We start from the raw sequence: 10,471 nt of genomic DNA on the forward strand, positions 1-10,471 counted from the left end.
AGAACAATAACACAGCCAGACAGGAAAAGAAATATCTAAGAGTTGCAGGTGCAATAGAAAAGCCACTGAAGTTTGAAATTAGTGCTGCATTCACTCACTGGAACCCAAAGAGAGCACTGAATTTATAAGTTTCTGTTTTCATAAGACCAGCTCATTAAAATGAAGGTCACATCATTTGGAAATGCTCTATGATAAACAGATCAGGATTTATGACATGGTATCTAATTTGCAGCCAACTGTGAAAACCAAAACAGTGGAGGTTTAAGAGTGACTGCAGGGAATGCTGAGGGCTATAGGTTTGGGGTTTTAACAAATGCTTTCACCATCACATCCCCTTCAACACCCAATTTTTCACCATCTCCATTGCCTTTCTTACAGAATTTGCTAAATCACAAATGGACAAAAAAACATCCCTAGGTCCAGGCTGGGCACTGCAAGCTTCTGCTTCCCCCATTAGTCAGAATTCTCTATAGTTAGGCTTTCCTCACATTTCAGGATATTTCTTTTTAAATTAATCCAGCAGGTGTTGTGAAAATAATTATGAATAGCAAATGGCTTCATGGAACCAATTTGGCTCCCTTAATGGCCATCAGCAGATTGTACCCACCCTGGAAAAAGCATTCTTCCAGCACAGTTATTGTGAGCCACAGCAACAGGAATTAAACATTCTGGTCCAGAAAGCCCTTGGTGCCCAGCAAAGCAGGCACCCACACGTAAGACTCTGTATCACACAGTGTTCTTCTTTCCAGATGTTCTTTTATTTCCCTGCAATTGATTTTCAGTGTGATGATGAGGGCAGGAAACCGTTTCAGGGTGCACTTGGAAAAACAGAAGCACCAAGGACTGGATCTTGTAACCTCTATTTTTAATAACTTTCAGGTTCAACACACAGAGCAGAGCTGAGCTGGGCACTGTTGGGAGTTCTTCAATTTGCATACTCTATTATAGATTTAAAAATCAAAAGCAGAAATTCAGTGGACCCTTCTCAACCTATGGGTGGACAATTAAATTATCCCAAGAATTCTGCCAGGAAGTGAACTTGACACGTGCAGCACCCTGCTGCCTTTTTCTGCTTTCATTTCTACTGAAGCTGCAGGTTCCTTTAATTATCTAAGTGAATAACTTAATGACAAATTCCATTCCATCTCTGACAGCTGAATAATTCAGGAGAATTTTAATAGGGAACAATAAAGCATTCACTTTGGTTCCATCTCATCTTTAATTAAGTCAGTTCTGGAAAGATCCAAGTTCTAAAGGTCATTGAAAGATGCTGGCAAATTCATCAACTACATTAAAATCTAAAACAAACAAAAAAAAGGTTCAGTTTCAAGGTTCTAAGGTAACCTTAAAGAAAAATATATGTCATGACCAAAGTATCCCTATATATTAGTTTGAAATGTAAAAACTACCTAGGGTTAATTGTAAAACCAATACTTTTATTCTTAAATTGCACTTGCAATAAATTTGCTTTAGCCAAAGTACATGATGTTGTTTTTCAATTAGTGACCAAAACTTCGTAAATAATGATTTTTTTCAGGGTTTGCAGGGTGAACTTTGGAAAACAGTTCATGTCCAAACAAATAAAACAAGAAAGTTTTGTTTTCAAGTCATCACTGAGACAAGCAAACAGGAACATTCTGCTTGGAGTCAGTCTACAAAATTGTTTGACTTGAAAGGTTGTTAAAACCCATTTACTAACATTTGCTGTTGGATCAAAGTTTAAATAAGGGAAACTGTTCAATAAAAGTCAACATTTCAATTTAAAAATAAGTCAGTGCTTCCAAATAACAAAGTGATTACTTTCCCCTCTCCCTAGCTGAAACAATTCACTAATCTTTCTCCAAATTCACAGTGCACATTGATTTTTTGGGGTCAGTTGCCTCTGTTGAACCCTTCAAGATAAAACCTGGCAAGCCAGTGGAGTCTCCTGCAATCATTAAACAGATTATTAAAATATTCATCTGCTGCTCAGTAGGGTTGTTACAGAGGTAATCTAACAAGGGTGCACTCCTGGCTGACCCCACTTTAGGCAATGACAAGCATTCATGAAAATAAATGAATATATTTAGAATGACTTTGCAAATAGATATATGGGACATATATGGGAGAGAAGGAGCACTGCACCTGCTCTCATAGAATGGGACTGCACTTAGCAAAAATCCTCTGGAATCACATTTTCAACCTAAATGGATTAGTTCCTAAATGTATTACCTTCTTGGCTCAGACTGGACAGGAGCAGAGCTGCTGTCCCACAGGAAAATTCATCATCCCAAATCATCTCATCAGCCAAGAACAAGACAGAGTGCAGATCTCAGAGCAAATGCAGCTGTACAGCATTCCAAGAACTGGTTTGTGCCTGACTTCAGGCCTGATGATCAGAAACGTTCACTCTCCTGTTTCCAGAAGAAGCAAGTTTCCAGCAGCTAAACAAGTCCTGGCTGATTTCCTGCTGTTGTGGAAATTGACTCCATATCCACATGCCTGGTGAAAATGTATTTTCTCCTTGTGACAGCTCAAAGTCAGGGAAGGTCATTTACAAGTAATGATGATTTAATGTAAAAATGAAAGCAAATCTTGCTCTGAATTCGTGCAATTTGGGGGCTGGGGATTTTCAGCCTCTTCCGAGAAGCGAGGTTCCATATAAATTCCAGTTAAGATTCCCCATCACCAGTGCCATCCAAAAACCACTCGGGATTAGGAGCAAAGCAGTGTCCGGAAAGCCACGTGGCTGATCAGCATTCCCTGCTAACACTCACATGCCTGGTGATTTCCAAATCACCGCCCTTATCTGCCCCTCCAGCAGGAGCCAGTCACAGCCTGCACGCAAAGCTGCGGGCCATCCATCACCCTGCAGGTACTCATCTGCCTTCTCCCTTGGCTGGAGGGATGCTGGATCCAGCAGGGACTGTGCACCAGCCCCACCCTGCGCAGGAGGAGCTGCTGTCACCACGGAGGTGACTGCTGTCACCACGAAGGTGAGCTGTTGGCACCAGCAGCACAAATCCCTCTCTCTTCTCTGTTGTTCACCCCCTTTTCAGGAGCTAACTCCAGTCTGCAGCGTGGTCCAGACACGCAGTGGGTCCCTCTGCACCCACTGCTGAGAGAGAAGGGCTTGGCCACTTCACCACAAAAGCCAAGGAGCAAAATCCCCAGTGAGACCCAAAGCAGCAGGTGGGTGGTGTTGGCCAAGCCTGGAAATGCGATGCCATGCTGCCACTTCAGCAATTCCAGAGGAGGAGGAGGAGAAGGAGGAGGAGGTGGTGTCTTTCTTGAACAGATAAAGAGTCAAGAGGCAGCAGAAGCTCTTCCCAAGCTGCTGGGTTATTCCTGTGCAGGAGGAGAGGATGGGTCTCACGGTGCAGGCACAGCTCCTTGGAGCACTCCAGAAGGGAGGGATGGTGCCAGAGCCCCTGCAGGGGTGGGGTGCCCCATTGCCCCCCACCCAGCTCCCACCCATCCCCATGGCCCCAAGGAGGAACAGTTCCTCCCTGAGCTGTTTGGTGCCACCCTCAGATGCCCCCAGCTGAAGGAAACACCCACAAAGGAGCTCTGTGCTGGAACAGTGTCAGATCAGCCACTGGCACATTACAGGCAAACCTGGGTGATGATTTATGCACAGCTGCACCACCTCATTTCCAGAGACCTATGTGGCTGTGGGGTCAAATTAGGGAAAAAGGCTCTTTGCATGCAAGATTCCCCAGGTGATGTGTACGGGCAAGACAAGAGAGCACCCAGGACAGCCAAGCAACTGGAACAGTCCACAAAAAATGCAAAAGGGATGAGACTGAAATGAGATGCAAAGCAAAAGAATAAATCTGTACAACTTCTCCTGGTGGGATTTACAAAAATACCAATTTGTCTTGCTTTCAGACTGAGATATTTCTTACTGACAAAGGCCGTGGCTTTTTCTTGTTTGTTTTTAATAAGACCAGGGGTTTTTATTAACGCCTACAAATCCAGACCTACATTTTAATGCGAGATATGTTCCCAGTATTCTGTGAACTTGGACCATCACCTCAGAATCAGGGAGCAGCTCACTATCTCAAGTCTCCCTGCTTGAAAATGCTTCCCCTCACACGTGAAGGGTAGCAGTCAAACCCATTGCTTGGATTTGGACCTCCCACTCAGGGAGTCTCCAGTTTTTCTTGGCTTGCTTTGCTAGGGAGAAGAACACAACATCAATATCAGGCTCAGGACTTCTGAGACGTTGCATCTCTTTGGCTCAAGCTGATGTTTGATCTTCTCAAACACAAAGCACAAACCCATGAAACCTGGAGGCTAACCTGGGGCTTTGCTTTGAGCTTGGTTGCCTTCCCCAGCTCAGCAAACAGCACATCTTGAATGCACTGTTTGCAGTTGCTCAAGAGCTCACTGGAGCAGTGCAGACCTGGATGGGAGGCACAGAGACAGCCAGATGCAGAGTCATTGCCCATTTGTTTTCCCCTTGTCGTTTACACCAGATGCCTGGAAGGAAAACACAAATCAAACAAATATCAAACCTGATGTCTTTCATTCTCCTCCACACCCAGAGTCCACTGTTCGCTCTTTGGTTGCTCTGAGTGTCTTCCTCCTCTCTTGAGGAATCCTCTCTAAAGTGAAGATGAATGAATCCCCTCCTCCCAGCAGAGCCAAGGCAGGCACTGGTTACAGGCTTGCTGCTGCCATTGCTTCCCCTGCTGAACCCAGTGGATCTGCACGAGCACCCACCCTGCTTCCAGCATCACCCCCAGATGCCGAGCACCTCACCAGGGCTGCACCCAGGGAAGGGGCAGCAGCCCTGGATCTCCAGCTCAGGAAAGCAGTGCAGACCTCACAGAGCACAGAGGGCTTCCTACTGAAAGAAGTGAGTGATGATAAACCTGTCTCCAAGTCCCACAGCCCAGAGAAACTCCTCAGGGCTGGAGACAGACCCTTGCCCAGGCCACAGGACTCTTCACATCCCCCCATTCCCAGCACAGGGACTGCTGAGCTGGCTCCTCTGCCTCACAGGGGGCATGCCATGACTGACTTCATTCCCCAACATGTGTATTGTGAAGGCAGTGGTACCAGAGCTTGATTTCATCGGTGCCACCGACCTGGGTCTGTCCACAAGCACGCTGGGCACTGCCAATGTAAATGTCAGTGCAGCTCATCCTCCCCCTCAGCACAGCCTTCGCTCCCAGCCAGCTGCAATGGGCTGAGCTCATCTCCTCTACCTCAGGATCAGAATTATCAGCATCCACATCAGTAACAGGAAGTTCTCCTTAAAGGATCAACATCTGATTCCACAACAGCCCTAGAGGCCTCACCCGTGTGACACAGCTCATTAATTAGGGTTCACATGATGGCTGTGGGAGTTTCACTACACCTGTGAACCTATGCAGAAACCTGGAACGTGCCAGCTTTAAAACTCACTGAAGGGCTCCCACAGGAATTTTTAACTAAAGCATCTCTAGCTCCTCTTGGAAATGTTTTCCTTCAGTAGGATCTGTGGGCAGGACCAAGCTCAGCTGTAGGTGATTTCTGCCCTACCTGGCTCTGGCCCCCTGGGCTGGGGGATGTTTTAAAGCCCAAGGACTGGGTTTGCCACAGCAAATCTGTTCCCCAGGCCAGTCCATTAACAAGGGTCACACAGAGCGCATGGTGGAGCAGGGGGATGAACACACAGAGGCTCCAGAAACACCCTCACATGTAGCTCCAGCCTGCCTGTGCTGCAAACAGCAAAGTCTGCAGCTGACTGAGGTACAATGTGGCAAAAGATGGAGTTCTTAACAGTGAGCCAGTCTAGACGTGGAGACATCTGGATATGTCACCTGTGACCCACCCAGCAGCTTCTTCCTGCAGTTAATATCATGAAAAGAAATTGCTCCTAATTCATCCAGCTTCACTTCTAATCAGTCCCACTCTCTGCCACTTCTGTTGCTATACAAAAAAGCCCTTTTATCACCAAGAATCATCTCCAAGGGTTTAGCTTGCTCTAATCAAGTCAGTATTTCCATTAGATAAACAGGCATGTCTGCTTGACTCTTCCAGGCTGTTTTCTCGTGTCTGGTTCCTTTCTGCCCACACTTGACTTTTTCTCCTTCATTTTAAGCACCCGGATGGTGACCCTGCCCATGGGTGCTCCCACCAGCAGCAGCCTGCACAGGCACCACATCCCCTCCCTGCTCCCACACACTGCTTCCCTGCTCACTCACCCACCTCTGCCAGCCTCTTGCCGTCTAGTTTGTATCGTGATTAGCAAAAAAAAAAAAAAAAAAAAAAAAAAAACCAACAAAAAACCCCCAAAACGCTGAATGGCTCCTGTTCATCTCAGCACACTTCTTTGCTTTCTAGCAATTCATCTCAGCGTGAAAAACAAAGTACTAATGACCATCATCCCATCAGTAATTGCCCTAATCTGATCAAAATTCCTGCAGTTATCAATCACTACAACTTCTCATTACCCTTTTCTCTTTCTGCGCTGTTATCCCAGAGGCGTCTTCACCACCAACATGAAAAATTTTCTTTTATTCAGAGAGCCTGTTAAGGATCTGTAAATCACAGCTACCAATTTCCTAAACGTGCAGCAAAATCACATTTTTTTCCTGGTCCCAGAATCAATCACCTCAGAGTGATTCCAGTGATAAATTAAACTTCATATCCTACGTGCAAGATAGTGAAAATTATTGTTTTCCATTTGAATGGATGCACAAAGAGGTGTAAAAGCCATTCACATGCCATTCACACAGCAACAGGTATCTCCAAGGACTCCTGCTTTCAATTAATGGCTTGAACAGAATACCCCGGCCAGGAAGAAACAGTGTGACACAAATAAGTGTTGTAGTCAAATTGCTGGAAAACTGGAGAAGTTTAGGAATATTTATTTTAGTGAATGTAATCCCGAACGAGCCAGTGCAAGATGCCAAGCTGTAAATAGCCTTCCTTCAAGTAAAAAATGGAGTCTTTTAAGAACTTTTAGGCACGGTACAGGTGAAGTCTGCGGTGTCTGCTGTTCACAGGGCAGGGATGCAGCACCCTCAGCTGTCTGTGGTTCAGCGCCTTTTTGGGATTCTGGAGTCTGTCTTTGCATAGAAACACTTGACAACAATAAAAAACAAAGCCCACCGATTTTCCTGAAGCCTGTCCTGAACAGCAGGCATTCAGGCACGACTTTAGATGGTTTTACCTTGACTTTAGATGGTTTTACCTTGACTTTAGATGGTTTTACCTTGGCTACAGCAAGAAGCCCGAGGGCACAGATGAAGGTGTGACAGTGCAGACCTGGGGGAAATGAATGCGAACAAAGGAGCTGCTACAGCACAACATCTCAATAGAGGAGAGACAATGGAAATGACCCATTCCCAGAGAGCCCAGAAACTGAATTCCTGCCATCGAAAGGCATTCCTAATCTCTTAATGCATTAAAGGATTCAGCATCCTTGCAATTGCCTAAGCATTTAAAGGTTAATTGCAACCAGGATCTTTCCATGAAGTTATGCCAGAGAATAAAGGTTTCAGGAAATTCAACCGCTGTAATTAAGAGATTGATATCACAGATTCACATCTTCCGGAGCTTTGTGCACTGCCTAACAGACTCCTCAGCTTTTCTCCGGGATTCAGAGCAACACAAATAAGTACATGTCTCCGTGAGGCTGAAGGCTTCAAAATCCAGCTGATCATTTCTTCTGGGTCTAATCACTAGACCCAGGGCTGTTTTGGAAGACTCCAGACATTTCTTTAAAACTCCTGGATGAACAACAGCATCCCAGATACAAACATTATAAACTTCTTGTGGCCTTTTTGTGAGGAGTTTTACTTTTGCTCCTCCTGTAGACGTTCAAATTTTCAAATTCCAACAGTGACCCACAAAGGGATGCCATGAAAAACTCTAGGGATGGGGTGCTGCTTCTCTCTACAGCAAAAAGGAACTCGTTTTGTTCACTTGTGGCAGCAAAAGGCTCCATCACACCTGTATCTTTGTGTTTCTTGGGTGACTGCTACGAGGGCCTTGCCTGGGATTAAGGAAAGTGGGGAAGATGTAAAAGAGCTCCTGGATGTGACACCAGAAATGGCTGGAGGTGATAGATAAGAGTGTGAGAAGCTGATCAGACAGCGCAGAAAGGAAGGTCTGTGTTCAGGGGTGGTGGCAGAGGAGTTAGGTGAGGAACAGCCAAATTTCACATAATTGAGGGCCTGAGCTCCTGGTGGGGAGCAGAGCCAGCATTGCCCAGGTACTCAATCACATCTGTGACTCAGCTGCAGAGCTGACAGCCGTGACATCCACGAGCAGAGCTGGGTAACAATTTCATGCCCCAGCCCTGCCAGAATCAGCTCGTTCATTTAGTGCTCAGCCCATTTCACACCCGGGGTGTTCTCCTTTGTTTTGGAGCAAAGCAGACAAAACCCACATCGTCTGCAGATCATCTGCCTGCTTGAAAAAATAGAAAATATTATCTTATCAACTGGTGTCTCATGGCTCTAAGGCCAGTGATTTTACTCTGGGACAGTGATTTTCCCATGGAACAAGGTGAGAACAGGCTGACATGTGGGGCTGGCACCCCAGACTCAGAATTTATTCTTTCTGGATCAGTCTCTTTCATAAGCCGAAGTCCATTTTAAGAGCAAAAAGAGATGCCCCAGAACAGAAACAAGGAAAGCTCTTAGCCAAGTATACAGGATCACTAGGACTAAGCCGGAGTACTTAAAGCCCAGCTTTCCCCCTGCTGCCTTTACAGAAGTGCTCAGGAGGGGACAAGAGAGGTGGTGGATGCCCCATCCCTGAAACATTCCAGGCCAGGTTGGACGAGGCAGAACTTTTAGCAGTCCACATCATTACTGGGATTTCATTAGCAGGGTTGCTAATGAGGAATGGGATTGAGATACAAGCGAGCATTTTCCTCCCAGGGACAACAAATTGACCAATACTCACTAAAAGAAGCAGTAAAAAGCAGGATGTGGGTTCTGTGCCATCTGGGCACTTTCCACAGAGAATGTGACTGGAGCCCTGGCAGACCTGGAGGAATCCACCTGGCTTCTAGTCAGAGAATGTGTTGCAAGATGCATTTGTACCTTCATGTTTCAGTTTTAAGGCACGCCCTAAGCTTAGAATTTGGGGTTGAAGGGTGAGAAGGGAGCACAGTCCAAGCCTCTCCAAACCTGGGAGCAGCCACTGCTTTCAGACTGAGCTGAAAAGCTTCACATCCTGCAAAGCCTCACTTGCCAGGAACAGCAGAACTACACAGGCTGGCAAAGGTGAGCCTAAAATTTCATCTCCACGAGACGAAAATCAAGAAGAGCTCATACAATCTTGCCCTGGCAGAAACAACAGCAAAACAAGCAGCCTTTGGCAGGCAAGAGATGCTCTGCAATGCACTTGGGAAAGTGCCCTGCAGCTGTACTGACACGACCTGCTCAGCTCAATAACTGCCACAGAACAGAGAGCAGGCAGTGGGAAGGTCAGGTGGAAATTAGATTCCAAAAGAGACGCTGCACATTTAAATTTCTCCAGCCTCGGGAGGACAGAATTGAGTTGTTTATTCAGGAGGAAGCATGTCTGCCTAACATTGAGTTTGCAGTTAATTGGCACTGATGAACAATAAAGTTGAAACTCCTTTTGCCAGTGCATGAATGTGCAGAAAACAACCTGGCACAGAACATTATATAGGAAATATTGTCCTTCAGCATCCTGCAGCCTTCTGCCATGTGAATCACAGCCCATTTAACAACGACATGGATGCTGGGCTGCTGGGGGAGGGAAAGGCAGCTCTGACCATTACACACCAGCCAACATCATTAGAGTCAATTACCCTATTAGCATTGAAACAGACCTGATGCGTGCACAGGGAGCCTCAATGCTCTTCAAGTGCTGCTCTTCAACTGGAGATCAAAAACGGGAACAGGAAAACATCCAGCTGCTTACAACCAGCACTCAGCACCCGGCAGCATTGGGTCCCTAATTAGGATTTAATAAGCTGGTAATTGTAATGGCAGTGGTCTCATTAGCCTGATACCTCATTACTGTGAGCACAGATCAAGTTGAGAAAGCCAGTCAACCTTGCAAGCCTTTCCAAACAACCAGACAAGAGCTGATTAAAGCAAGCGCTGCTTTTGAGGCAGTTCCTAATGAAAAGTCCAAATTCATGGCCAATGGGAAACCAACAGTAATTTGTGTCACTCATGTAAGGAACACCTTTAGTGAGAGGCCTGGGACCAGGAAGTTTCTTAATACTAAATAAGTGCCCAAAATAAAAAGGAAGAATTTGTAGTCAGCACTACAAAATAAGGAGCACCGAACTGGAACAATGCTTGCCCCAAAGACAGTCCATGGAAATTACTAATGGCTGCTCAGGGTAAAATCTCTAAAGCAGACCAACACATTTCTGAATCTCAAAGAACTTCAAGGCCCTTGGTTACTCTCTATGTTTATTGAAGCTGTCACTTCAGGTGCACACTGGGGCACTGCTCAATAGCAGGTGAAATCACGCTGCCTTGTCACTGCAGTGCTCAGAGTG

The 10,471-nt window shown here is 45.9% G+C and overlaps 1 long non-coding RNA gene across 1 annotated transcript; it reads right to left on the reverse strand.

Annotated features, from left to right (window-relative positions):
* Window positions 1–1,378: 1,378 nt before the first annotated feature.
* LOC137478357 (uncharacterized) lies at window positions 1,379–10,097 on the reverse strand. Its single transcript, XR_011001524.1, has 3 exons — window positions 9,788–10,097; window positions 8,890–8,994; window positions 1,379–1,927 (listed from the first exon to the last, which is right to left on the reverse strand). It is a non-coding gene; the product is annotated as an uncharacterized lncRNA (long non-coding RNA).
* Window positions 10,098–10,471: the final 374 nt, after the last annotated feature.

Source organism: Anomalospiza imberbis, chromosome 8 (assembly GCF_031753505.1).
Source record: "Anomalospiza imberbis isolate Cuckoo-Finch-1a 21T00152 chromosome 8, ASM3175350v1, whole genome shotgun sequence".
Taxonomy (NCBI): domain Eukaryota; kingdom Metazoa; phylum Chordata; class Aves; order Passeriformes; family Viduidae; genus Anomalospiza; species Anomalospiza imberbis.